This window comes from Lactuca serriola, chromosome 8 (genome assembly GCF_051521515.1).
Source record: "Lactuca serriola cultivar US96UC23 chromosome 8, Lser_US96UC23_V15, whole genome shotgun sequence".
Taxonomy (NCBI): Eukaryota; Viridiplantae; Streptophyta; class Magnoliopsida; order Asterales; family Asteraceae; genus Lactuca; species Lactuca serriola.
This window is the reverse complement of record NC_136415.1, coordinates 233566366-233592842: the sequence shown is the minus strand read 5'-3', so window position 1 is coordinate 233592842 and position 26477 is coordinate 233566366.

The window sequence follows — 26477 nt, the reverse complement described above, 5'->3', positions numbered from 1 at the left end:
GGTCATCTTCGATGGTTCCAACTTTATGGATTGGATCCGGAACATCAGGATGGTGACTCATTACGAGGACAATGAATATGTCCTGGACAAGGACCTAAAGGAGATCGATGAGTCCACTGCTAATCCCCAGGAGATCGCTAACTTCTAGACTCATGAAAGAGATGCTACCAAAGTGGCATGCATTGTGACAACCCGAAATTTCCATTCTGAACAAACCATATCAAGACAATAGAGCTTAGAACAGTTTCAGTGAAATTCCAAACTTCGGGTATAAGTTTGGTAGTTTTTCACGATTTACACTTAAGGAGATATCAGGAGAGTTGTTTGCACTAGGGTTTTGTGCAACACTGTTATTCCAACACTCGGTTATATTAGAAATCATTTCGGGAATAAAAATATTTTCTGCCAAAAATATCTCAGGACTATAAATAGATTTCTGAACCAAATAATTCATTAGTTACATTCACAATTAGAGAAAAGCCAAATTCTCTCTCACGGATCTTCGGGTTTTTATCCCAAAACGTGAGTACTTCAATCTAGTTGTATTTTATAGCTTAGATTGTGCTTAATAACATCAAAATCACGATAGAACAACAAGATCTGTGAGTTTACTCCCCAAGAACATTTTGGAGAGTAAACTCCTTTTCGAAAGCCAAATGAGGCCTAGTCCTCCCTTAAGCCATAAAACTAGTTTGGACTAGTACACTAACTAGTTTAGGGACAGAAAACAAACTCAAACAACAAGATTTGAGAGTTTACTCCCCAAGAACATCTTGGAGAGTAAACTCCTATATGTGGCTTAAATGCTACCTAGTCTTTTCCCCGTGTTAGGTAATGACCTTAGGCTTGTATATAAGTGTGTTTGAGACTAGAAAACAAACAAAACCCAAAGATTCGGGAGTTTACCGCCCTAGAACACTTGGGGAGTAAACTCCATTTTAAGGGCTAAAGGTGTCCCAAGGTGCCTCAATGCCTCGGATCTCAAACTAGAAGCCTACATTACATGTTTAGACCACCAAATCAATTAATATTCAAGGGAGAAAGAGAGTTCACGGCCCAAAAGGTTCTAGGGCCGTGAACTCCAATAAATGGTGCCATAATTCCTCCTAAAGCCTTCAACAATTGCGTAGAAGCTATACCACATGAGCAAGAGACTTGAAAGCATCAAAAACACCCATACTTAAGAGTTTACAGCCGCAAACTCTAAGGGAAATGGCCTTAGAGCCGTAAACTGCTAAATGGAGTGTTTCTAGACCTTAAACCCTTCCAAGAATTTAACCACCAAGTTGGAATAACTCTAGGAATCGTTTGGAACTTCAAAACACACCAAACACCCATGGTTGGGAGTTTACGGCCGTAAACTCAAGAGTTTACAACCGTAAACTCCATGTGTGTTGGTATATGAGGAGTAAACTCATATATGGGGTCCTTTGGAACCCTAAACCCAAGTACCTTGTCCAACAATAGCTTAGATGCAACCCTAAGGGCTTAAAACACTTATATAAAGTGTTTATTTTGTCTAGGATGTCTTAACATTATTAATTAGTGATTTGAGACTAATTGAGTGCATATATGTGTGAATATATGTTCATTAGGATCGTAGTGTGTGTACAAGTCCTCACTTGACACCGAGCAATCCTACGCCATCCAGTTCATCCGAATTACCAACAACAGGTGAGTTCATACCCCTTAATCAATGTTTTAAATTATTTTAAACATTTTAATGGGGGGGGGAATACAAGTAGAAAACAGTATGTTATTAAATCAATCTTATGTATTTTGTAACTGTGTTTTCACTTAGTAGATTTCACATATTTCAAAAGGTGACACGTGAAGTGGTTTTCTATCTTAAAATACCTTGATAACAAAAGTATTAGTTTTGAAATGTTTATTAAAATGACGTCAAGCCATTCTTAATTATTGTTCAAAACTCCTAGATATCTTGCAAAACCATTATTTTACCTTCTTGAATCAAACTATACTTATGCGCATATGTTCATTTATATGTTAGAGATTATAGTTTTCATCCTTCGTTCAGTTTCCCACACCCTAGTGTATCGAGGGTGCATAAATTTAGTTGAACAATCACTTACTTTCCAGTTAATTATCATAGGGATAGTTAGAAGAAACAAAACATTATTACTAGTACAAGGAATCACACAAGAGTCAGTTCATTCATGAGTTTATACTAATACCTTACATGATACATGAGTACACGTACTTAGGAATACATGATACATGAATATGTTTACATATACTTACCTGTTACATGAACACACTTACATGAATACCATACAGGAACACTTTTACATAGGTGCCTCATCCTGTATTCACTTACCTGGATACTTGTACTTAGAACTACGAGGATGATTTATTAATACTTTCTGTGTAAATTATCTTTCCTTTCCCGGTTCAATGGGATAGCTCGGCGGGACTTACCATTTTGAATCCCATCTGATTAACACGAGTGGTCGATGACCATCTACGGAGGTCTAAGGTAACTACTTATATGTCACACCCCAAAACCAAGAACGGCGGAAACGTTCTGGGGCGGAGGACGTCATGTACAGTATCACAACACAGTAAATGTATATAAGCAAACAACATCATCCATTGCATTAAATATATAATTTTAATAAAAGCGTGTTCTGTACAGTTTTAGACACCAAAAATATAATGTAAATCAAAATAATATGATGAGTCTTGAATGCGCTCCATCTTCTCAAAAGGTGGCATCGGTACCCTGTCTACTGATGACCTGAGAATAGAAGTTATTTTGAAAGAGTTTATCAGCATTAAGCTGGTGAGTTCATAAGTATCTTAGTGTCGGTGTTTGTTATCAAAACGTTTGAACCTGTCGAAGTATAAGTTGTAAAAGGTATGTAAGTGTTTGTAAAAGTTTGAATCTCTCAAAGAAACCTATATTTTCTATTAAAGTAGTCTTCTACCAAGGCTTTACTGTTTTGTATGCTCATTTGTTGTAAAAGTGTGTAATTTCCCACGTGTAACTATCATTTAACAAATATAGTTTGTACATTAATGTTTAAGTGAGGTTATCACTAAAAATATGTAATGGGTAAATCATTGTAGTACTGTAGTTTTGTATTATAGGAACTACTGTTGTACTAACTACCTTAAACCGGATTTATATTAAGGTATAATGTGATAATTACACCATACTATCGACTGGTAACAACGACATACGAACGGTCGTAATGACGGAATGACGTTTGGCACCCACAGACCTGTAGGTCCGGCTGTAGGTAGCAGCAAGGTGTAGGATAGTCAATCCAGTATAGATCTATACGCAAACTCACGCTCTCCCTACAAGAGAATTTTGGCTACAACTCGGGCCATGACATTTAAGGCATGCTCCGATCCAATGGATCACAATTGTTATTGTATTCATGTATATGTAATGTTTCTCGTTCTAGTATAGTTGTATATGTTCTCCTCCTAGTATAGTTGTATATGTTCTCTTTCTAGTATAGTTGTATATGTTCTCCTCCTAGTATAGTTGTATATGTTCTCTTTCTAGTATAGTTGTATATGTTCTCCTCCTAGTATAGTTGTACATGTTCTCTTTCTAGTATAGTTGTATATGTTCTCATAGTAATGTAATGTATAGAGTCATGAATGAACTAACTCATTGATCTAACAATTGTAGTTGTATGATCCTGTGTCACCCTGATGGTAACTTACTAGTGATGTGTATAGTACGCATCAATATGGAAGTACTTTTATGTCTATATATGTATAATTGATATATAACTAATATTGAAACGACCTTCGGATGGTCACCCGAAATCCCACCAGACCACATTCAAATCGAGAAAAAGCAAATAGGGCGGATGGCCTTCCTAAGCCCTTTAAACATTGCTTATATATCTATACATACATGGGCATGCAATTTATAAGAAGTATAACAAAGTTTAAATAAAAGTATTTGGTAAGTAAAAGAGTTTGTAAAACAATTTCAGGTAAACCAGTTTGATAATCAGTTTGAACAGTGATAAAATCATTGGTTTTCTAGTTATTAATCACATGTGATTAATGCAATCACATGTGATTGATTTCAATAACTATAAGAATTGAACTTGTATCCCCCCCATAAAGTATTTAAAACATTTAAAAGTATTTCAAAGGTTAATTAAAGGGGTATGAACTCACTTGTGGTGAGTGGTTTGGATTGTAGTGTCGGATACCGTGCTAGGTGGCAAACGGAGACTTGTTCACACGCACGAGCCTAGTTATCATATAATAAGCATATATATATATATATATATATATATATATATATATATATATATATATATATATATATATATATAACTAATTAGCCAGATAATAACTTAATGAAATAAGTTGGGACACTGAGGAACATGTAAACACTTTGTATAAGTGTTATAGGTCCTAATGGTTGCATCTAAGTTGCTACGGGACAAGGCTAAAGGGGTTTAATGTACCAAATGACCTTGTATATGAGTTTACCACCCAACAAACCCCACCCTTGGAGTTTACGGTCGTAAACCCTTGAGTTTACGGCCGTGAACTCTTGACTTGGTGGTTTTGGGTGTTTTAAAGTGTTAAATGAATTCTAGAATAAGCCTAACATTGGTGGTTTAATCCTTTAGGTAGTTTAGGGCCTTAGAATGCTCCTTTGAGGAGTTTACGGCCTAAAGACCATATCCCCTAGAGTTTACGGCCGTAAACTCCTATCGGGTGGGTATTTTATTTCATTTAAGCCTCTTCCACACAAAGGATAAATTCTAGACTTTTCTTTAAGGCTAAAGGGGACTTTAGGCAAACTTTGGTGCCTTTACTTGGAGTTTACGGCCCAAGAGTATTTCTTGGCCGTAAACTCCCCTTTAGGGATGATTTTGATGTGATTTACTCCCCATTCAAGCTACAAGTAATAGAGGGTTATTGTCTTAAAGTCTTAGGAGTGTTTAGGGCACTTTAAGCCCTTGAAATTTGGTGTTTACGGTCCAAGAAACTCTTGGGCCGTAAACTCCTAAAACTAGGTGTTCTTGATTGTGTTCTAGCCTTAAAAGATCATACATAATGTCCTTAACTAGCTACCTAACAAGAAAATGGGACTAGATAGCTCCTAGGCTTCGTTTTGGAGTTTACTCCCCAAGAACGTTCTTGGGCGCTAAACTCCCGGATCTTACATATTTGACATGTAAACTATGTTATTAAGCATAAAACAAGTAAAAAAACACAACTAGGGAAGTGGAATCACGACTTGGGATGAAAACCCGAAGATCTGTGAGAGAGAAATTGGCTTTTCTCTAGTTGGAAATGTGAATAATGAATAATTTAGTTCAGATATCTATTTATACTCCTGAAATATTTTGGCAGAAAATATTTTATTCTGGAATTGGACTCTAACATGATGAAGTGTTGAAATGCTCAAGTTTCACAAACCCATGAGCATCCACTCTCCTGATATCTCTTTAAATGTAAACCCTAAAGTACACAACTTATTCGGAAAAGTCTGAAGTTCATTGAAATTGGACTAGCTTCTATTGAATAGTTAATGTTCGTACAAAATGGAAATTTCGGGTTGTCACATCACCCCCCCCCCCCCCCCGTTAGAAGGAATTTCGTCCCGCAATTAGAATTTAAGCAAACAAGAAGTTACAAATAATTAAGCGAAAAGATGAGGGTATTTCAGTTTCATCTGATTTTCGTGTTCCCAAGTGAATTCCAGTCTTCGCTTGGCGTTCTAGCGAACCTTCACGATAGAGATACGGCTTTGCTTTGTCTGCTTGACCTCACGGTACATGATCTCTACAGGTTCTTCCACGAAGTTGAGGCTCTCGTTGATCTCGATCTCGTCGAGTGGGATTGCAAGAGTCTCATCGGATAGACACTTTTTCAAGTTAGATACATGGAATGTAGAATGTGCGTTACGAAGCGCGTCGGGTAGGTCGAGCTTGTAGGCTATGGGGCCGACTCTTGCAAGAATCTCGAAAGGCCCTATGTAGCTCGGAATAAGCTTCCCACGCTTTCCGAAGTGTATCAAGCCCATCCAGGGTGAGACTTTAAGAAGGATTCGGTCTCCCACCTGGAATTCCAAAGGTTTTCTTCGTTTATCAGCGTAGCTCTTCTGTCGGTCTCTAGAGGTTTTCAATCGTTCACGAATCTGAACGATTTTTTCTGTCGTTTCCCGAATGATCTCCGGACCGGTGAGAGTATTGTCGAAAGCTTGCCCCCTGGCTAATTGGGTATCACCCACCTCAGCCCAGCACAGAGGAGATCTGCACTTTCGGCCGCAGAGAGCTTCAAATGGAGCAGCCTTGATGCTCGTGTGATAACTGTTATTATAGGAAAACTCGACAAGGGGTAAATGAGTATCCCATGCCTTCCCAAAGTCAATCACGCAGGCTTGCAACATATCTTCCAGTGTTTGGATGGTCCTCTCACTCTGTCCGTCGGTCTGTGGATGGTAGGCTGTGCTCATGTCCAGCCTTGTTCCTAAGGAATGTTGTAGTGATTGCCAGAATCTTGAGGTGAACCTACTATCTCTACCGTAGATAATGGACATAGGTACACCATGAAGCCATACGATTTCCCTAATGTATGTTCTCGTAAGTTTCTCCATCTTGTCAGTTTCTTTGATAGGCAGGAAGTGTGCAGACTTGGTCAATCTATCGACGATGACCCATATGGTATCAAGTCCACCCCTTGTCTTGGGCAACTTGGTTATGAAATCCATAGTGATCAACTCCCACTTCCATTCCGGAATCTCTGGTTGTTGCAATAAACCAGAGGGCTTCTGGTACTCGACCTTAACCTTTGCGCAAGTAAGGCATTTACTTACGAAGGTAGCAATCTCTGCTTTCATATTAGGCCACCAGTATAGCTTTTTAAGATCCAGATACATCTTATCTGAACCTGGGTGGACGGAATACCGAGTGTTGTGCGCCTCGGTCATGACCAATTCTCGGAAACCACCGTGTTTCGGTGTCCAGATCTGGTTCATGAAATATAAGGCTCCGTCACCCTTGGCTTCTAAATTCTTGTCCATTCCTCTAAGGGATTCACTCGTCACATTTTCAGGTTTCATGGCTTCAAGTTGGGCTGCCTGAATTTTCTTAGACAAGTGTGAATGGATGGTTATTGACAATGACTTGACTTTGCGACCAGAATATTCCTTCCGACTTAGGGCGTCTGCTACATCGTTGACTTTACCCGGATGGTAACGAATATCGCATTCGTAGTCACTGAGTAGCTCGACCCACCGTTGTTGTCTCATGTTGAGCTCCTTCTGATCGAAAATGTGTTGTAAACTCTTGTGGTCAGTAAAGATAGTGCTTTTCGTTCTGTACAAGTAATGTCTCCAGATCTTCAGAGCAAACACCACTGCTCCCAGTTCAAGATCGTGTGTCGTGTAGTTAACCTCGTGCGTCTTCAACTGTCTCGAGGCGTAGGCGATGACCTTACCTCGCTGCATCAGAACACACCCGAGCGCTTGATTCGATGCATCGCAATAGACTACGAAGTCTTCTATCCCTTCGGGGAGGGATAGTATTGGCGCGGTGCACATGGCTCGTTTGAGCGTTTGGAACTCTCTCTTGTTTCTCTTCCCAGTCAAAGGCCATGCCTTTCTGGTTCAAGGTTGTAAGGGGTTTCGCTATTCGGGAGAAGTTCTGAATGAATCTGCGGTAGTAGCCAGCGAGACCTAGAAATTGACGAATTTCAGTAGGCGTCTTCGGTGCTGACCAGTTCTCAATGGTTTTAATTTTGGATGGGTCTAAGTGGATTCCCTCTTCGCTCACCACGTGTCCTAAGAATTCGACTCTTCTGATCCAAAATTCACATTTCGAGAACTTCGCATAAAGTTTCTCTTTTCGTAATGTCCCTAGAACTTGTCGCAGGTGGTCTCCATGCTCTTCCTTACTTCGGGAGTAGATCAGGATGTCGTTAATGAACACGATGACGAACTGATCCAAGTAAGGTCGGCATACTCTATTCACCAGATCCATGAAGACTGCAGGCGCATTGGTCAATCCGAATGGCATCACCACGAACTCGTAATGTCCGTAACGAGTTCGAAACGCTGTCTTCGGCACATCCTCCTCTAGTACTCGTAACTGGTGATATCCGGATCTCAGATCAATTTTGGAAAAATAATTCGCCCCTTGCAGTTGGTCAAATAGATCGTCTATGCGAGGCAGAGGGTAACAATTCTTGACCGTCAGTTTGTTGAGTTCTCTGTAGTCAATACACATATGGAATGATCCGTCTTTCTTCTTAACGAACAAGACCGGTGCTCCCCAAGGTGAGAAACTTGGTCTTATAAAGCCCTTGCTGAGCAGTTCGTTAAGTTGCCCAGAGAGTTCCTACATCTCAGCTGGTGCTAAGCGGTAGGCCGACTTGGCTACCGGGGTAGCTCCTGGGACTAAGTCGATTCTGAACTCGACCTGCCGTTGCGGAGGTAATACAGGTAGCTCTTCTGGGAAAATGTCGGGGAAGTCGCTCACTACTGGGATGTTCTTTAGTTCTTTCGTTTCGAGGCTCGTGTCGACGACGTGAGCAAGGAATGCATGGTATTCTTTACGCAGATACTTTTGTGCTTGAATACTTGATATAATACAAAGACTCGCACTAGGTTTGTCGCCATAGACTATAAGAGTTTCGTTAGACGGAAGTTGTAGACAGACTGCTTTCTCGTAGCACATGATGTCGGCGCGATGAAGACTTAATCAATTCATGCCGATGATAACGTCGAAGCTTTTTTTTGAGACCGGCATGAGGTCGATTGGGAATGAATGGTTATCTAGAGTTAGGGTACAACCTAAGTATATGCTATTCGTACTTTCAGTTTTTCCATTAGCCATTTCTACTGTGAATAGTTCTTTGAGTGCGTGTGGTGGTTGTTTAAGCATGCGAGCAAATTTATGGTTTACGAAGCTTCGCTCCGCTCCACTATCGAACAAAATGCATGCATAGGAGTTATCGAGGAGGAACGTACCAGTCACCACTGTCGGGTCAGCAACTGCTTCCCCGTGGCCTATAGCTAGTACCCTCCCTGCTCCACCAGCATTCTTTGCTTTGGGTCAGTCCCTCTTAAACTGGCCTGCTTCGCCACATCCATAGCAGGTCGGGCTCGCGCCAGAGCCAGGGACTTGGTTGATCGGTTGTGCCGGGAACTTACAGAAACGGATGGTGTGTCCTTTCCTATTGCAGTTAGAGCACTGCATTTCACGGCAGGGGTTGTTGTGGTGGTAGTTGCATTTGTTTCACTTGGGCAAACTTCCAGCATACTGACCCACCGGAGCAGTAGCAGCAGCAGCAGCAGGGGTTATTGCGGCATGCACTGCCACAATTTACTGCTTCCTAGTAGCCCGTTGCTTCTTCTTTTCATCCCAGAATTTCCGCTTAGTGTCAGCGGGTTTGGAGGGTTCCGGGACGGCTAGGGTGGTTGTGGTTGCAGGGGTTTTGACTCCATGGTCAATGAATCGTTGTGCTAATCGCTTGGCACTGTCGAAGGTAGTGGGGTTTGATGGTAGGACATTCCCCTGATACGGAGGCACTAGCCCCCATATGTACCTTTGGATCTTTTTACCCTCAGTGGGAACCATATTGGGGCAGAGGGCCACCAGCTCGCTGAATCGGGCAGTATAAGCGATTACGTTGGTGCCCTTCATAGTCAGGTTCCAAAGTTCATGTTCCAGTTTCTGGACTTCGTCCCTCGGGCAGTATTCCTCAATCATGAGGTCTTTCATTGTTTCCCAGCCCATGTCGTTGGCTACGACTAGGGTTAGAGCTTTAACGTGGCCGTTCCACCACGTCAGGGCTTTTCCCTCAAAGGTGCATGCGGCATATTTGACTTTGCTTGCAGCAGGTCATGAACAGATTTCGAAGACCGGTTGAATCTTCTCGAACCATTACGAGAGGGCAATGACTCCACCGGTGCCATAGAAAGGCTTCGGTTTGCAATTGGTGAAATCCTTGTAGGAGCACTCTCTCGAGCGCACAGGGGTTTCAACCGAAATTGATTCCAAAGGGGTTCCACCTCTGCTGGCATCAGTTGAGTGATACTGAGCCATGGTAGTTGCCACTGCTGCAGCTACGGCAGCATTCAGGGCTGCAGTATCGATGACCAGAGGCGGAGGAGGCGGTGGAGGTGCAGGGTTATTCCTGGGAGATTTGCGAGGAGGCATCTTTCAGCTATAAGTTTATAAAGATAAGAAAAATGGTAAGAATCAATTTGTAAGCACGTGAGAGTGACACATGGACTAACTAACCATAGCCCAACAGTTGAATGAGTGTTTGAAATCACAACAACGAATATTAGTAGGAAAACACAAGTGTACAGATTTTTCCCACAGATTAGATATATTTCAATAATACTGGTATTACTGATGTAATAAGTTCAAGGAAAATCGACCTAACAGTAGGTCTTACATCATACCATACAGATAAGTTTTACAGTTCTCAGATTCCTAATTAGGGTACTGAAAGTTAGGAATATTTTACAGACAAGTGCTTCTTAGAACACAGATGTTAAAGGCTATTCCTTAACCAAAAGACAGAGATGTACTAGACATCATCTAACGGAGATGGGAATTCCTCGGGCGTGCCCTGAGGTCGGACACTTGACGAAACACCTCTTGAAGGTGTCGCTCCTGAGCCCTCTGACGGGCTCGAAGTTCCAAGACTTCAGCTCGGGAGGCAGCCAGCTGTTGCTGCAGGGTTTCATTGGTACTCCGGGTTCGTTCCATGTCTTCTTCAAGACGGCGGATGCGGACTGTGTTGACACCAGAGTTGGCATCAATCTCCATGACCCGGTCGATGGCTGCTCGACCTTGCTCAGCATTACGAGTTATCCTGCGGATAATGACGGGCAGAGCTCGGTCAGCAGAGCCACCTTCACTGATGTTGTAAAAGCTTCGGTCCCCAAAGTATGGTAAGGGTTGACCCAGTTCATCACTCCAGCGATTCAAGTTGGTTGCCCACAAGGGAGTAGGACCTGGAAAAGCTGGTCGGGGGTTGTTGTTCGGGGCTTGACCTACTAGCGGTAGGTTGTTGACTTCAGGCTCGGAGTTGGATCCATCAGAAAAGCCTTCTGCGAGGTGATCATCCAAAGGGATTGGATGCTCATCTTCGGGCTCTTCTTCGATCCACCCGACATTGCCTTCATTTGGAAAGTACAGGTCGCCATGATGGAATCCAGCCATTTAAATCTACGCGAGAAGAGAGGTATAAGAGTATAGTATACATGTAACTAGTAGTACAAAATACACCTATAGTATTTTAAATTTAAGTTCTACTGATCTTCTTGTGGTATTGTTGGTAAGTTTTTAGACTTTTTAACACATCACAACCATTCTAGGGCATATGCTAATCACTCCTAGGACCAGCATAGTTGATCATGCTATGCCATTCCCAGGACTGACCATACATCCCCGAGCCTACTTGTGATATTTAACAATCGTAATACTTTTGTTCTTGTCGTTGTAACACTGATTTTAGTTTGAATGCAGACTAGTATACTTAATTAAATATTTTAATAATTAAAGTATAGACTCTTGGTCAGAGTGCTTTAATCCCTAATGGGTTTATAGTTTAGTATATCTTTTATGGGTTGATATACTTGATTCACTATAAACAATGCTCTGATACCAATCTGTCACACCCCAAAACCAAGAACGGCGGAAATGTTCTGGGGCGGAGGACGTCATGTACAGTATCACAACACAGTAAATGTAAATAAGCAAACAACATGATCCATTGCATTAAATATATAATTTTAATACAAGCGTGTTCTGTACAGTTTTAGACACCAAAAATATAATGTAAATCAAAATAATATGATGAGTCTTGAATGCGCTCCATCTTCTCAAAAGGTGGCATCGGTACCTGTCTACTGATGACCTGAGAATAGAAGTTATTTTGAAAGAGTTTATCAGCATTAAGCTGGTGAGTTCATAAGTATCTTAGTGTCGGTGTTTGTTATCAAAACGTTTGAACCTGTCGCAAGTATAAGTTGTAAAATGTATGTAAGTGTTTGTAAAAGTTTGAATCTCTCAGAAAAACCTATATTTTCTATTAAAGTAGTCTTCTACTAAGGCTTTACTATTTTGTATGCTCGTTTGTTGTAAAGGTGTGTAATTTCCCACGTGTAACTATCATTTAACAAATATAGTTTCTACATTAATGTTTAAGTGAGGTTATCACTAAAAATATGTAATGGGTAAATCATTGTAGTACTGTAGTTTTGTATTATAGGAACTACTGTTGTACTAACTACCTTAAACCGGATTTATATTAAGGTATAATGTGACAATTGCACCATACTATCGACTGGTAACAACGACATACAAATGGTCGTAATGACGGAATGACGTTTGGCACCCACAGACCTGCAGGTCCGACTGTAGCTAGCAACAAGGTGTAGGATAGTCAATCCAGTATAGATCTATACACAAACTCACGCTCTCCCTCCAAGAGAATTTTGGCTACAACTCGGGCCATGACATTTAAGGCATGCTCCGATCCAGTGGATCACAATTGTTATCCTATTCTTGTATATGTAATGTTTCTCGTTCTAGTATAGTTGTATATGTTCTCCTCCTAGTATAGTTGTATATGTTCTCTTTCTAGTATAGTTGTATATGTTATCCTCCTAGTATAGTTGTATATGTTCTCTTTCTAGTATAGTTGTATATGTTCTCCTCCTAGTATAGTTGTACATGTTCTCTTTCTAGTATAGTTGTATATGTTCTCATAGTAATGTAATGTATAGACTCATGAATGAACTGACTCATTGATCTAACAGTTGTAGTAGTATGATCCTGTGTCACCCCGATGGTAACTTACTAGTGATGTGTATAGTACACATGAATATGGAAGTACTTTTATGTCTATATATGTATAATTGATATATAACTAATATTGAAACGACCTTCGGATGGTCACCCGAAATCCTACCAGACCACATCCAAATCGAGAAAAAGGAAATAGGGCGGATGGCCTTCCTAAGCCCTTTAAACATTGCTTATATATCTATACATATATGGGCATGCAATTTATAAGAAGTATAACAAAGTTTAAATAAAAGTATTCGGTAAGTAAAAGAGTTTGTAAAACAATTTGAGGTAAAGCAGTTTGATAAACAGTTTGAACAGTGATAAAATCATTGGTTTTCTAGTTATTAATCACATGTGATTGATTTCAACAATTATAAGAATTGAACTTTTATCCCCCCCATAAATTATTTAAAACATTTAAAAGTATTTCAAAGGTTAATTAAAGGGGTATGAACTCACTTGTGGTGAGTGGTTTGGATTGTAGTGTCGGATACCGTGCTAGGTGGCAAACGGAGACTTGTTCACACGCACGAGCATAGTTATCATATAATAAGCATATACATAACTAATTAGCCAGATAATAACTTAATGAAATAAGTTGGGACACTTAGGAACATGTAAACACTTTGTATAAGTGTTATAGGTCCTAATGGTTGCATCTAAGTTGCTATGGGACAAGGCTAAAGGGGTTTAATGTACCAAATGACCTTGTATATGAGTTTACCACCCAACAAACCCCACCCTTGGAGTTTACGGTCGTAAACCCTTGAGTTTACGGCCGTGAACTCTTGACTTGGTGGTTTTGGGTGTTTTAAAGTGTTAAATGAATTCTAGAATAAGCCTAGCATTGGTGGTTTAATCCTTTAGGTAGTTTAGGGCCTTAGAATGCTCCTTTGAGGAGTTTACGGCCTAAAGACCATATCCCCTAGAGTTTACGGCCGTAAACTCCTATCGGGTGGGTATTTTATTTCATTTAAGCCTCTTGCACACAAAGGGTAAATTCTAGACTTTTGTTTAAGGCTAAAGGGGACTTTAGGCACACTTTGGTGCCTTTACTTGGAGTTTACGGCCCAAGAGTATTTCTTGGCTGTAAACTCCCCTTTAGGGATGATTTTGATGTGATTTACTCCCCATTCAAGCTACAAGTAATAGAGGGTTATTTTCTTAAAGTCTTAGGAGTGTTTAGGGCACTTTAAACCCTTGAAATTTGGTGTTTACGGTCCAAGAAACTCTTGGGCCGTAAACTCCTAAAACTAGGTGTTCTTGATTGTGTTCTAGCCTTAAAAGATCATACATAATGTCCTTAACTAGCTACCTAACAAGGAAATGGGACTAGATAGCTCTTAGGCTTCGTTTTGGAGTTTACACCCCAAGAACGTTCTTGGGCGGTAAACTCCCGGATCTTACATATTTGACTTGTAAACTATGTTATTAAGCATAAAACAATTAAAAAAACACAACTAGGGAAGTGGACTCACGACTTGGGATGAAAACCCGAAGATCCGTGAGAGAGAAATTGGCTTTTCTCTAGTTGGAAATGTGAATAATGAATAATTTAGTTTAGAAATCTATTTATAGTTCTGAAATATTTTGGCAGTAAATATTTTATTCTTGAATTGGACTCTAACATGATGAAGTGTTGAAATGCTCAAGTTTCACAAACCCATGAGCATCCACTCTCCTGATATCTCCTTAAATGTAAACCCTAAAGTACACAACTTATTCGGAAAAGTCTGAAGTTCATTGAAACTGGACTAGCTTCTATTGAATAGTTAATGGTCGTACAAAATGGAAATTTCGGGTTGTCACATTATACTAGGTAGATCGATAACTCGGCGGGACTTCCAATTCCGAATCCCATCTGATTAACACAAGTGGTCGATGACCATCTACGGAGGTCTAAGGTTACTACTTATACTAGGTAGATCGATAACTCGGTGGGACTTACCATTCCCATCTGATTAACACCAGTGGTCGATGACCATCTACGGAGGTCTAAGGTTACTACTTATACTAGGTAGATCGATAATTCGGCGGGACTAACCATTCCGAATCCCATCTGATTAACACCAGTGGTCGATGACCATCTACGGAGGTCTATGGTTACTATTTATATTAGGTTATATCTTTCGCTTATTGCGATGTTGTGTTACTCATAGTACCCAACGATGACACTTACATTAATACTTGTTCTGGACAATCTTCGGATGTTCATTAGGTTATATCTTTCGCTTATTGTGATGTTGTGTTACTCCTAGTACCCAGCGATGACACTTACATTAATACTTGTTCTGGATAATCTTCGAATGTTCATTAGGTTATACCTTTCGCTTAATGCGATGTAGTGTTAGTCCTAGTACCCAGTTACAGTAGTACATTTTCCTGTTTACTTTATTTTGTGATACTTTCACATAAACATTGAGTTAGACTAAGTACTTTAGTACCTAACAATTGAAGGAAAAACTATCATTTTACTTACAAAACATTTGGGTCTTGGTAGAAGACTACATTATTATAACAAAACATTCGGGTCTTGGTAGAAGGCTACATTATTATAACAAAACATTCGGGTCTTGGTAGAAGACTACATTATCATAACAAAACATTCGGGTCTTGGTAGAAGGCTACATTATCATAACAAAACATTCGGGTCTTGGTAGAAGACTACATTTCATACTTATAGACAACAAGGGATTTTCTAGGGTTTTTCATACTTACAGCAACACTTTCATTAAAGGTTTACATGGCCTTCATAATAGATTTTCATAAGCCAGATAATGACACTTAAATACTTATGAATTCACCAGCTTTAAAGCTGATACTCGCTTTCAAAATAACTTGTATTCTCAGGTCATCAGTTAGACAAGTGCGATGGCCAGAATTTTGAGAAGATGGAGCACAGACAAGACTCGCCTTATTTTGATTATTCACATTATTGTTATATGTTATGAAATAACACTCATGTATTAAAACTTTACTTACAATGCAATGGATGATGTTATTTCTTGTTTATTATATTACACTGTTGTGATACTGTACATGACGTCCTCCACCCCTGAACGTTTCCGCCGTTCGTGGTTTTGGGGTGTGACAGATTGGTATCAGAGCACTGTTTATAGTGAATTAAGTATATCAACCCATAAAAGATATACTAACTATAAATACATAGGGATTAGATCACTCTTTCTAAGAGTTATACTTTTAAATAATAAAATATTTAACAAAGTATACGTGCCTGCATTCATACTAAAATCAGTGTCACAATGACAAGAACAAAAGTATTACGATTGTTGAATATCACAAGTAAGCCTGGGGATGTATGGTCAGTCTTGGGAATGGCATAGCCTGATCAACTATGTTGTTCCAAGGAGTGATTAGCACATGCCCAAGAATGGTTGAGATATGGCAACAAGTCTAAAAACATACCAACATTACCACAATGAGAACATTATAACAAAACCTAAGTCTAAAATACCATAGGGGTGTTTTGTGTTACTATAAGTACTTTATACTTGAGAACCAAAATGGAATCTTCATTCCTAAGTTGATAATTGCTAAGTGGATACGCTAAAGTTATATGTAACGAGGATGTTATAGACTTAGAATCGGTGAAATTTTTGCTTTACCTTTATTCCTTGTGAATGTGGAGTTAAGGTCACTTATTCGAACGCCTATCCTGTCTTGATTACATATAACTGGTATGCACTTTACAAATAGCGATGGAACTAATGAAGATTTCCTAAATAATTATCTAGATAGTTCGTCTAATAATTATTTTCTTACCCCAAATTCTCGCGTAGATAACATGGCTGGATTCCATCCCCACGACAACTTGTTCCTTCCGAACGCGGTTATTGCTGGCTGGTTTGGAGAAGAACCATATAATGATCATCCAATCCCTCTGAATGATCACCAATGTGAAGACCTTTCAGACGATGCCATCTCTGAACCCGAGGTTGAGAACCTACCTCAGGCAGCTCCCATTCAGATTCCTAACCCTCGGCCGGCTTTTCATGGCCCGACGCCTGAGTGGGTGGAATGTTTGGAAACATGGAGCCAAGTACAAGATCAGCCCATGCCATTTAATGGCGACCGAAGCTTCTGTGACCTGAGCAATGGGGGCTCAGCAGACAGAATCATGCCAATTCGGATCCGAAGAGTTGCCCGAAACCAAATTCAGGGCAGGACAGCTCTACAACGTATCGCAGAAGTCGATACAAATAGGGGAATGCATATGCTTCACACCAGTCGCCTTGAACATGCTCGTGAGAGGTCTGAAAGAGACCATGAAACCCTACTGCAAGCACTGGCTGAATCACAAGCCGAAGTCATGGAACTTCGGGTACGTCAAAGAGTGTACGATAGACACCTACTTGAGGTGGAACGCCAAATGGCTGAACTAAGAATTCACCAGAGAGATGAGCGTCGCCAGTAGTAGATGCTTTACTTTATATTCCTTGTTAGAAAGGAATCGTGTTCATGTCTATGCCCGATGTGGCATTTACTATGAAACTATCTTGTACTGTAAGTACTCTAGTTAGGTCTATATGCTGTCAAGAACTATCTCCTCTGAATATGATGTAAGACCTTTTTACAAGGTCATTTTCGCGAACTTGTACGTCATGAATATCAAAGATATTGACAGTCGGCTAACTTCTGTGTCGTTCTTTATTCGAATACTATTATCATACTTTCTTTAGAGTCTATTTGAAACATCCTCTAGTCAAGTCATTGTACTATAACAATTTGACCCCAGAGACATCTCCGAGTCTCTTTTAATGGTTGGATCACGTTATTCGCCAACTATTGATACCTCGGCTAGAACGACAAACATCTTGAGACCATTGCATGAACTTACTTCCGATCTTTGCTAGGACTGCATCATAGGGATGTAGGTCAAACCTTCGTGAACATACTTCCATTCCATACTAGGACTACATCATAGGGATGTAGGTCGAACCTTAGAGAGCATACTTCTATTCTTTACATGAGCGATCGTACTACGTTTAGGTTCAACGATTCTCGCTCACAACTTCATTTTTTTTGGGGTAACAGAATCATGTCACCCATGAAAAACGATCAGCCCATCAACCCAACACCAACTCTTTAGATTGATGTAGCTACCTTTCAAGCTGCAGTCTCGGCTGCCGTGTCAGCTATTCTGACCCACCTGAAGGCTAACAATGCAAGTGTTAGCGGGATTGTTAACAACTATTCCCATCCAAGTAACAATCCAATACCCCGGCAAGCAACAAACTACCACGATACCCCGAATCCTAAGACCAAGATTATCAAACGAAAGTCTACTACCAACCATCGCCGCAGGAGAGTCTAATCTGGACCCCTGTTAATGTACTTTAGGCATTTCGTTGTAACAGACTTATGAACCATCCCAAAACTAGTGCAACCAGAGTCTTATCTTTGGCGGGATCCCGTCCGTTTAGGGATGCTCGTGCTGCATATACTTGTCTTTTGTAGTATACCTTGTTCGCAGCAATAGTCTTGTAGTAAATCCTAAGTACAATAACTTTGTTAATGGTTGCACTGTTGTGTTTTGTCTGTAACGCCTTATGATCAAATCTAATGTCTTTACTTTCCATATGTTTTCGACTTTATCATACGACTCAAGTAAATTTGATCCTCGAAATACCAGCTTCAAAAGTACATCTCTTTCTCAGAAATCGTCTTTTAGCAAAGCCGTTATATTAGAACACCGAAGTACTCATAAAAGGAGTACCTTATAGTTCTTTTCCTTTCCAAAGGAATCCTCACAGTATTACTCGTGCAGTACGTCAAGTTCAATTCCAGGATTCATACGGTTGATCTATCACTGAAGAATGTATACATGAGAGTGATATATAATCTATGTTATATAGGTTTAGAATTGATGATTCCACTTTAACATCTTTTCCCTCGATGGGATGTCAGATTAAGGAAGAATCAGTTATTCGACTACCTTTTCAGTCTTAATTATATACGACTCGTATACACGAAATTGTGATCATTGAATCACGTATGAATTCTAATATGAACTTCAGGACGGAGACTGTCCAGGAGTACGAGTAATTGCATTTGGCATAGGAACAAACTTAGAACCCAATATGACTCTTATAACCAGATCGCCTTACAGTCTAAACACCTATGGAAGATACAAGAACAGCCCGGACAACACAGCGAACTACTCAACAATAGAATTAGAAGACCAGGCTTCTCACCCTTGAGAGCTCCGGTCTTATTCTTACCAGAAGTCGACGGAGTGCATTTTATGTACCTCGACGACCGGAGACTTCATTTAGATTTCCTTTAGAAATCGTTGTTTCTGCCTCGCATAGACGAATAGAATGGGTAAACACAGGGAAAGAATTACTTCAGAAATGGACCTGAGATCCGAATATCACCAGTTCGAGTGTTAGGGAAGGATGTCCTAAAGACTACCCTCCAAACTCGATGCGGACACTTCGAGTCCGTAGTGATACCCCTCGGATAGGACCAATACGCCCATAGTATTCATGAGCTGAATAAGTAGAGTACGCCTTTCTTACTGGGATCAGTTCGTCATTTCTCCATATAATGACTACTTATCCACCCTCGTAGTAAGAAAGAACCCATAGAAAAATTACCCTCGGAGATACTTTCCGCAAAGTTCTCTGAACAAGAGTTTTGGAATTTAGAGTCAAATTTCCTGAGACACACTTTTAGTGTTGTGGAAATTCTTGAGTACTCTGTCAAATTATCCAAACCGTTGGGAATTTTTCGGCACCATAGTCACCGACGGAAAATTCGCCAAATTCTAGGTCTTACAGACCTAGTATCATATTCCATTCGAAACTCCCCGTAAACTTCAGGAACCCTTTCGACTTTGACCCAGCAAGGAATGACCCTTGACTGGGAAGTAAGCGAGAGGAAGAACATTTGAAATTCCAAGTGAGAGACCAAATTCTTTAGGAAACTTCACTCTGGGAACGGCTTAATACGCTTCGTAAAGCGTGGAAAGCTAAAATCCAATATAGTTAGGACCTCCGAGATTCTTACCAGAATCGGTCCTGCGTTTCACAAACTAGACCTACTCCGCGAACTCAGTAACGTACATTTTCCCCTTCGCGTCTCGAACTAGAAACAATATCCTTCCATTAGGACTTTCGTAATCCCTCTCGACGAGATCGAGATTTACGAGATCCTTGCCTTCGTATTAGAATCGTAGTGACCCTCTACCGAGAGGTCAAGCGGACGAAGCAACGCCGTAGCCCGTTAGTGAAGTTTCGTTGGGATACCAACCGAGAACCCGATTTCACTTGGGAGCGCGAGAGCAAATCGATTAGGAAGTTTTCACCTAACGACTCGATCATTCGTACATACTTCCTTGCCTAAATTCTAATTTCGAGACGAAATTCCCTTTAACAGGGGGATGATGTGACAACCCGAAATTTCCATTCTGAACAAACCATATCAAGACAATAGAGCTTAGAACAGTTTCAGTGAAATTCCAGACTTCGGGTATAAGTTTGGCAGTTTTTCAGGATTTACACTTAAGGAGATATCAGGAGAGTGGTTGCACTAGGGTTTTGTGCAACACTGTTATTCCAACACTCGGTTATATTAGAAATCATTTCGGGAATAAAAATATTTTCTGCCAAAAATATCTCGGGACTATAAATAGATTTCTGAACCAAATAATTCATTAGTTACATTTCCAATTAGAGAAAAGCCAAAGTCCCTCTCACGGATCTTCGGGTTTTTATCCCAAAACATGAGTACTTCAATCTAGTTGTATTATATAGCTTAGATTGTGCTTAATAACATCAAAATCACGACAGAACAACAAGATCTGTGAGTTTACTCCCCAAGAACATCTTGGAGAGTAAACTCCTTTTCGAAAGCCAAATGAGGCCTAGTCCTCCCTTAAGCCATAAAACTAGTTTGGACTAGTACACTAACTAGTTTAGGGACAGAAAACAAACTCAAACAACAAGATTTGAGAGTTTACTCCCCAAGAACATCTTGGATAGTAAACTCCATTTGGAGAGTAAACTCCTATATGTGGCTTAAATGCTACCTAGTCTTTTCCCTGTGTTAGGTAACGAACTTAGGCTTGTATATAAGTGTGTTTGAGACTAGAAAACAAACAAAACCCAAAGATTCGGGAGTTTACCGCCCAAGAACACTTGGGGAGTAAACTCCATTTTAAGGGCTAAAGGTGTCCCAAAGTCCCTCAAAGCCTCGGATCTCAAACTAGAAGCCTACATTACATGTTTATGCCACCAAATCAATTAATATTCAAGGGAGAAAGAGAGTTCACGGCCCAAAAGGTTCTAGAGCCGTGAACACCAATAAATGGTGCCAAATGGTGCCATAATTCCTCCTAAAGCCTTGAACAATTGCCTAGAACCTATACCACATGAGCAAGAGACTTGAAAGCATCAAAAACAACCATATTTAAGAGTTTACGGCCACAAACTCTAAGGGAAATGGCCTTAGGGCCGTAAACTCCTAGAATGAGTGTTTCTAGACCTTAAACCCTTCCAAGAATTTAACCACTAAGTTGGAATAATTCTAGGAATCCTTTGGAACTTCAAAACACACCAAACACCCATGGTTAGGATTTTACGGCCTTAAACACAAGAGTTTACAACCGTAAACTCCATGTTTGTTGGTATATGAGGAGTAAACTCATATATGGGGTCCTTTGGAAACCTAAACCCAAGTACCTTGTCGCACAATAGCTTAGATGCAACCCTAAAGGCTTAAAACACTTATATAAAGTGTTTATTTTGTCTAGGATGTCTTAACATTATTAATTAGTGATTTGAGACTAATTGAGTGCATATATGTGTGAATATATGTTCATTAGGATCGTAGTGTGTGTACAAGTCCTCACTTGACACCTAGCAATCCTACGCCGTCCAGTTCATCCGAACTACCAACAACAGGTGAGTTCATACCCCTTAATCAATGTTTTAAATGATTTTAGACGTTTTAATGGGGGGGAACACAAGTAGAAAACAGTATGTTATTAAATCAATCTTATGTATTTTGTAACTGTGTTTTCACTCAGTAGATTTCACATATTTCAAAAGGTGACACATGAAGTGGTTTTCTATCTTAAAATACCTTGATAACAAAAGTATTAGTTTTGAAATGTTTATTAAAATGACATCAAGCCATTCTTAATTATTGTTCAAAACTCCTAGATATCTTGCAAAACCATTATTTTACTTTCTGGAATCAAACTATACTTATGCGCATATGTTCATTTATATGTTAGAGATTATAGTTTTCATCCTTCGTTCAGTTTCCCACACCCTGGTGTATCGAGGGTGCATAAATTTTATTGAACAATCACTTACTTTCCAGTTAATTATCATAGGGATAGTTAGAAGAAACAAAACATTATTACTACTACAAGGAATCACACAAGAGTGAGTTCATTCATGAGTTTATACTAATACCTTACATGATACATGAGTACACGTACTTAGGAATACATGATACATGAATATGTTTACATATACTTACCTGTTACATGAACACACTTACATGAATACCATACAGGAACACTTCTACATAGGTGCTGTATCCTGTATTCACTTACCTGGATACTTGTACTTAGAACTACGAGGATGATTTATTAGTACTTTCTGTGTAAATTATCTTTCCTTTCCCGGTTCAATGGGATAGCTCGGCGGGACTTACCATTCCGAATCCCATCTGATTAACACCAGTGGTCGATGACCATCTACGGAGGTCTAAGGTTACTACTTATACTAGTTAGATTGATAACTCGGCGAGACTTACCATTCCGAATCCCATCTTATTAACACTAGTGGTCGATGACCATCTACGGAGGTCTAAGGTTACTACTTATACTAGGTAGATCGATAACTCGGCGGGAATTACCATTCCGAATCCCATCTGATTAACACCAGTGGTCGATGACCATCTACGGAGGTCTAAGGTTACTACTTATACTAGGTAGATCGATAACTCGGCGGGACTAACCATTCCGAATCCCAGTGGTCGATGACCATCTACGGAGGTCTATGGTTACTATTTATATTAGGTTATATCTTTCGCTTATTGCGATGTTGTGTTACTCCTAGTACCCAACGATGACACTTACATTAATACTTGTTCTGGACAATCTTCGGATGTTCATTAGGTTATATTTTTCGCTTATTGCGATGTTGTGTTACTCCTAGTACCTAGCGATGACACTTACAGTAATACTTGTTCTGGACAACCTTCGGATCTTCATTAGGTTATACCTTTCGCTTAATGCGATGTAGTGTTAGTCCTAGTACCCAGTGACAACACTTACAGTAGTACATTTTCCTGTTTACTTTATTTTATGATACTTTCACATAAACGTTGAGTTAGACTAAGTACTTTAGTACCTAACAATTGAAGGAAAAACTATCATTTTACTTACAAAACATTCGGGTCTTGGTAGAAGACTACATTATTATAACAAAACATTCGGGTCTTGGTAGAAGACTACATTATTATAACAAAACATTCGGGTCTTGGTAGAAGACTACATTATCATAACAAAACATTCGGGTCTTGGTAGAAAGCTACATTATCATAACAAAACATTCGGGTCTTGGTAGAAGACTACATTTCATACTTATAGACAACAAGGGATTTTCTAGGGTTTTTCATACTTACAGCAACACTTTCATTAAAGGTTTACATGGCCTTCATAATAGATTTTCACAAGCTAGAGAATGACACTTAAATACTTATGAATTCACCAGATTTAAAGCTGATACTCGCTTTCAAAATAACTTGTATTCTCAGGTCATCAGTTAGACAGGTGCGATGGCCAGATTTTTGAGAAGATGGAGCACAGACAAGTCTCGCCTTATTTTGATTATTCAGATTATTGTTGTACATTATGAAATAACACTCATGTATTAAAAGTTTACTTATAATGCAATGGATGATGTTGTTGCTTGTTTATTATATTACACTGTTGTGATACTGTACATGACGTCCTCCACCCCTGAACGTTTCCGTCGTTCGTGGTTTTGGGGTGTGACATGCATCATTATTGCCACCGTGACAGCTGAACTCCAGAAGTGCTATGAGGACTACTACCCTTTTGAGATGCACCAAGATATGGTGGACAGATACCTTAAGAGTGCTCTTCAAGAGCGGTATGAAATAATCTCCTCCATAATAACAACAAGGATGAAGGACGGAGACTCCATCACGAGCTACATAAAGAAAATGCAAAGGTATGTGGACCGTTTAATGAAGCTTAATGTGAACTTCCTTGAGGAGCTTGCAATAGATATCATTTTGCACTCCTTACCCTCGTGCTATGATCAATTCCGCATGACATACGACAAGAATAAGGAAAGAAGTCACACTCAGCAAACTTCAAGGACACCTAAAGATCGCAAAAACATGTCTTAAAGGTAAGTCGGTTGTTAACTCTCCTACTCCTACTCCAAACTCCGCACCTGTCTTGGCAATCGGGAAAGGTAGAGGGATGAAGTGGAAGAGATCTTTGAAGGGTACCAAGGCAAGGAACCTTGATGGCTCTTCTTCAAGTGGAACCAAGAAAGGTTTCGTCACTCCTTCTTCTGACCCAAAAGAGGCTGAATGCTTCTATTGCCATGAAAAGTTGCATTGGAAGCGGAAGTACCCAACGTACCAGCAAGATGTGAAGGATGGGAAAGTTAAACCCAACCATGTAGGTATTTACACTATTCCATCTAATAACTCACCATATTCTAAGTCTTTGGTCCTTGATACCAATTGTGGTATTCATATTTGTTCTGATTTGCAAGGACTAAGAAGAAGTGAGAATGTCGAGCATGGAAAAGTATTTTTGATCATGGGGAATAGGAACGCTTCACCTGTCACAAACATTAGTGTTTATTCTTTATTGCTAAGCAGTGGGTTTACTTTAGATTTGAATAAATGTTCTTATTCGCCAGAAATGGCAAGAAGTATTATTTCCTTTCATGCTTTGTATAAACAAGGGTTTACCTTTTCTTTTGATAATGAAATTGGTGGAATAAATGCTTTCTTTAATAATGTTCTTTATTTTAAAGCATAACCTTGGGATGGTGTGTATGAAGCTGTATCTGTTGTAGATAATCTAGAAAATAATGTGTTGTGTATTGATTCTTCTGATAATAATAACTTGGATAAAGCATCATTATGTAATTGTCGTCCTGGACATGTGAGCAAGAAACACATAGGCCAACTCCAAAAGGATGGAGTCTTGGAGTCATTTGACCTAAATTCAGATGATAATTGTGAATCATGCTTACTTGGAAAAATGACAAAGTCACCTTTCACTGGTTCTTGTGCTAGGGGTGAAGGTTTGTTGGATTTAGTGCACACAGATGTGTGTGGACCCTTCAAATCTGCCACAAGGGATGCTAATCGTTATTATTTGACTTTTACTGATGATTATAGTAGATATGGATATGTCTATTTAATCAAGCATAAGTAAGAGACTTTTGAAATGTTTAAAGAGTTTAAACAGGAAGTAGAGAATCAATTGGGCAGGAACATTAAGATGCTTCGATCTGATCATGGTGGTGAGCATCTTAGTACATAGTTCCTCGACTATCTTATGGAATGTGGTATTATCTCATAATTGACACCTCCGAGAACACCACAGCTTAATCGTGTGGCTGAGAGGCGCAATCGAACCTTGTTGGATATGGTTCATTCCATGATGAGTCGAGCTTCGCTACCAATCTTATTTTGGGGGTATGCCTTAGAGACTGCCACCCATATCCTTAATCTGGTCTCTACAAAGAAAGTTGCCAAAAATCCTCATGCGATGTGGACTGGTAAAATTCCCAAACTAGACCACATCAAGATTTGGGGTTGTGAGGCTCTCGTGAGACGCGAGACTCATGATAAGCTTGAAACTTGAAGTGAGAGGTGTATTTTCATCGGCTACCCACAAAAGTCCTATGGTTACCTCTTCTACAGACCTAGTGACAATGTGGTCTTTGTAGCAAGGAGGGGTCTCTTGAGAGAAAGAGAGAGAGTTCATAAGCTAAGGAAATAGTGGGAGGTAAATCGACCTTGAAGAAATTCAAGAGTCAAGTGTTGAAGGAACTTCAAACCCTAGCACTCAACCTGAGGAGGAAATTCATGTTTAGCCAATTGACAAGTCTGTACCTTTGAGGAGTTCCACAAGGGTTAGGAATGCACCTGAGCATTATTATGGTTTCCATATTACTGCGGAAGGTGAGACACTTATCAGTGATGAGACATTGGTAAGTATGAATGAACCTAACAATTACGCGGAAGCCATGGCAGACCCCGAGTCTACCAAATGGAAAGGGGCAATGGACAGTGAGATACAGTCCATGTATGACAATCAAGTTTGGAACTTGGTTGACAATGTATGAGGTCGTAAGACTGTTGGGTGTAAGTGGATCTTCAAGAAGTAGACCGACATAGATGGTAATGTACACACATATAAGCCGCGACTGGTTACAAACAAAGGTCTTCTCTCAAACTCCGGGAGTTTATTATGATGAGACCTTTTCAGCAGTAGAAAAGATTAAGTCCATTAGGGTTCTGTTTGCCATCGCTGCATTGAATGATTATGAAATATGGCCAATGGATATCAAAACCACCTTCCTTAATGGAAGTTTGGATGAAGATGTTTACATG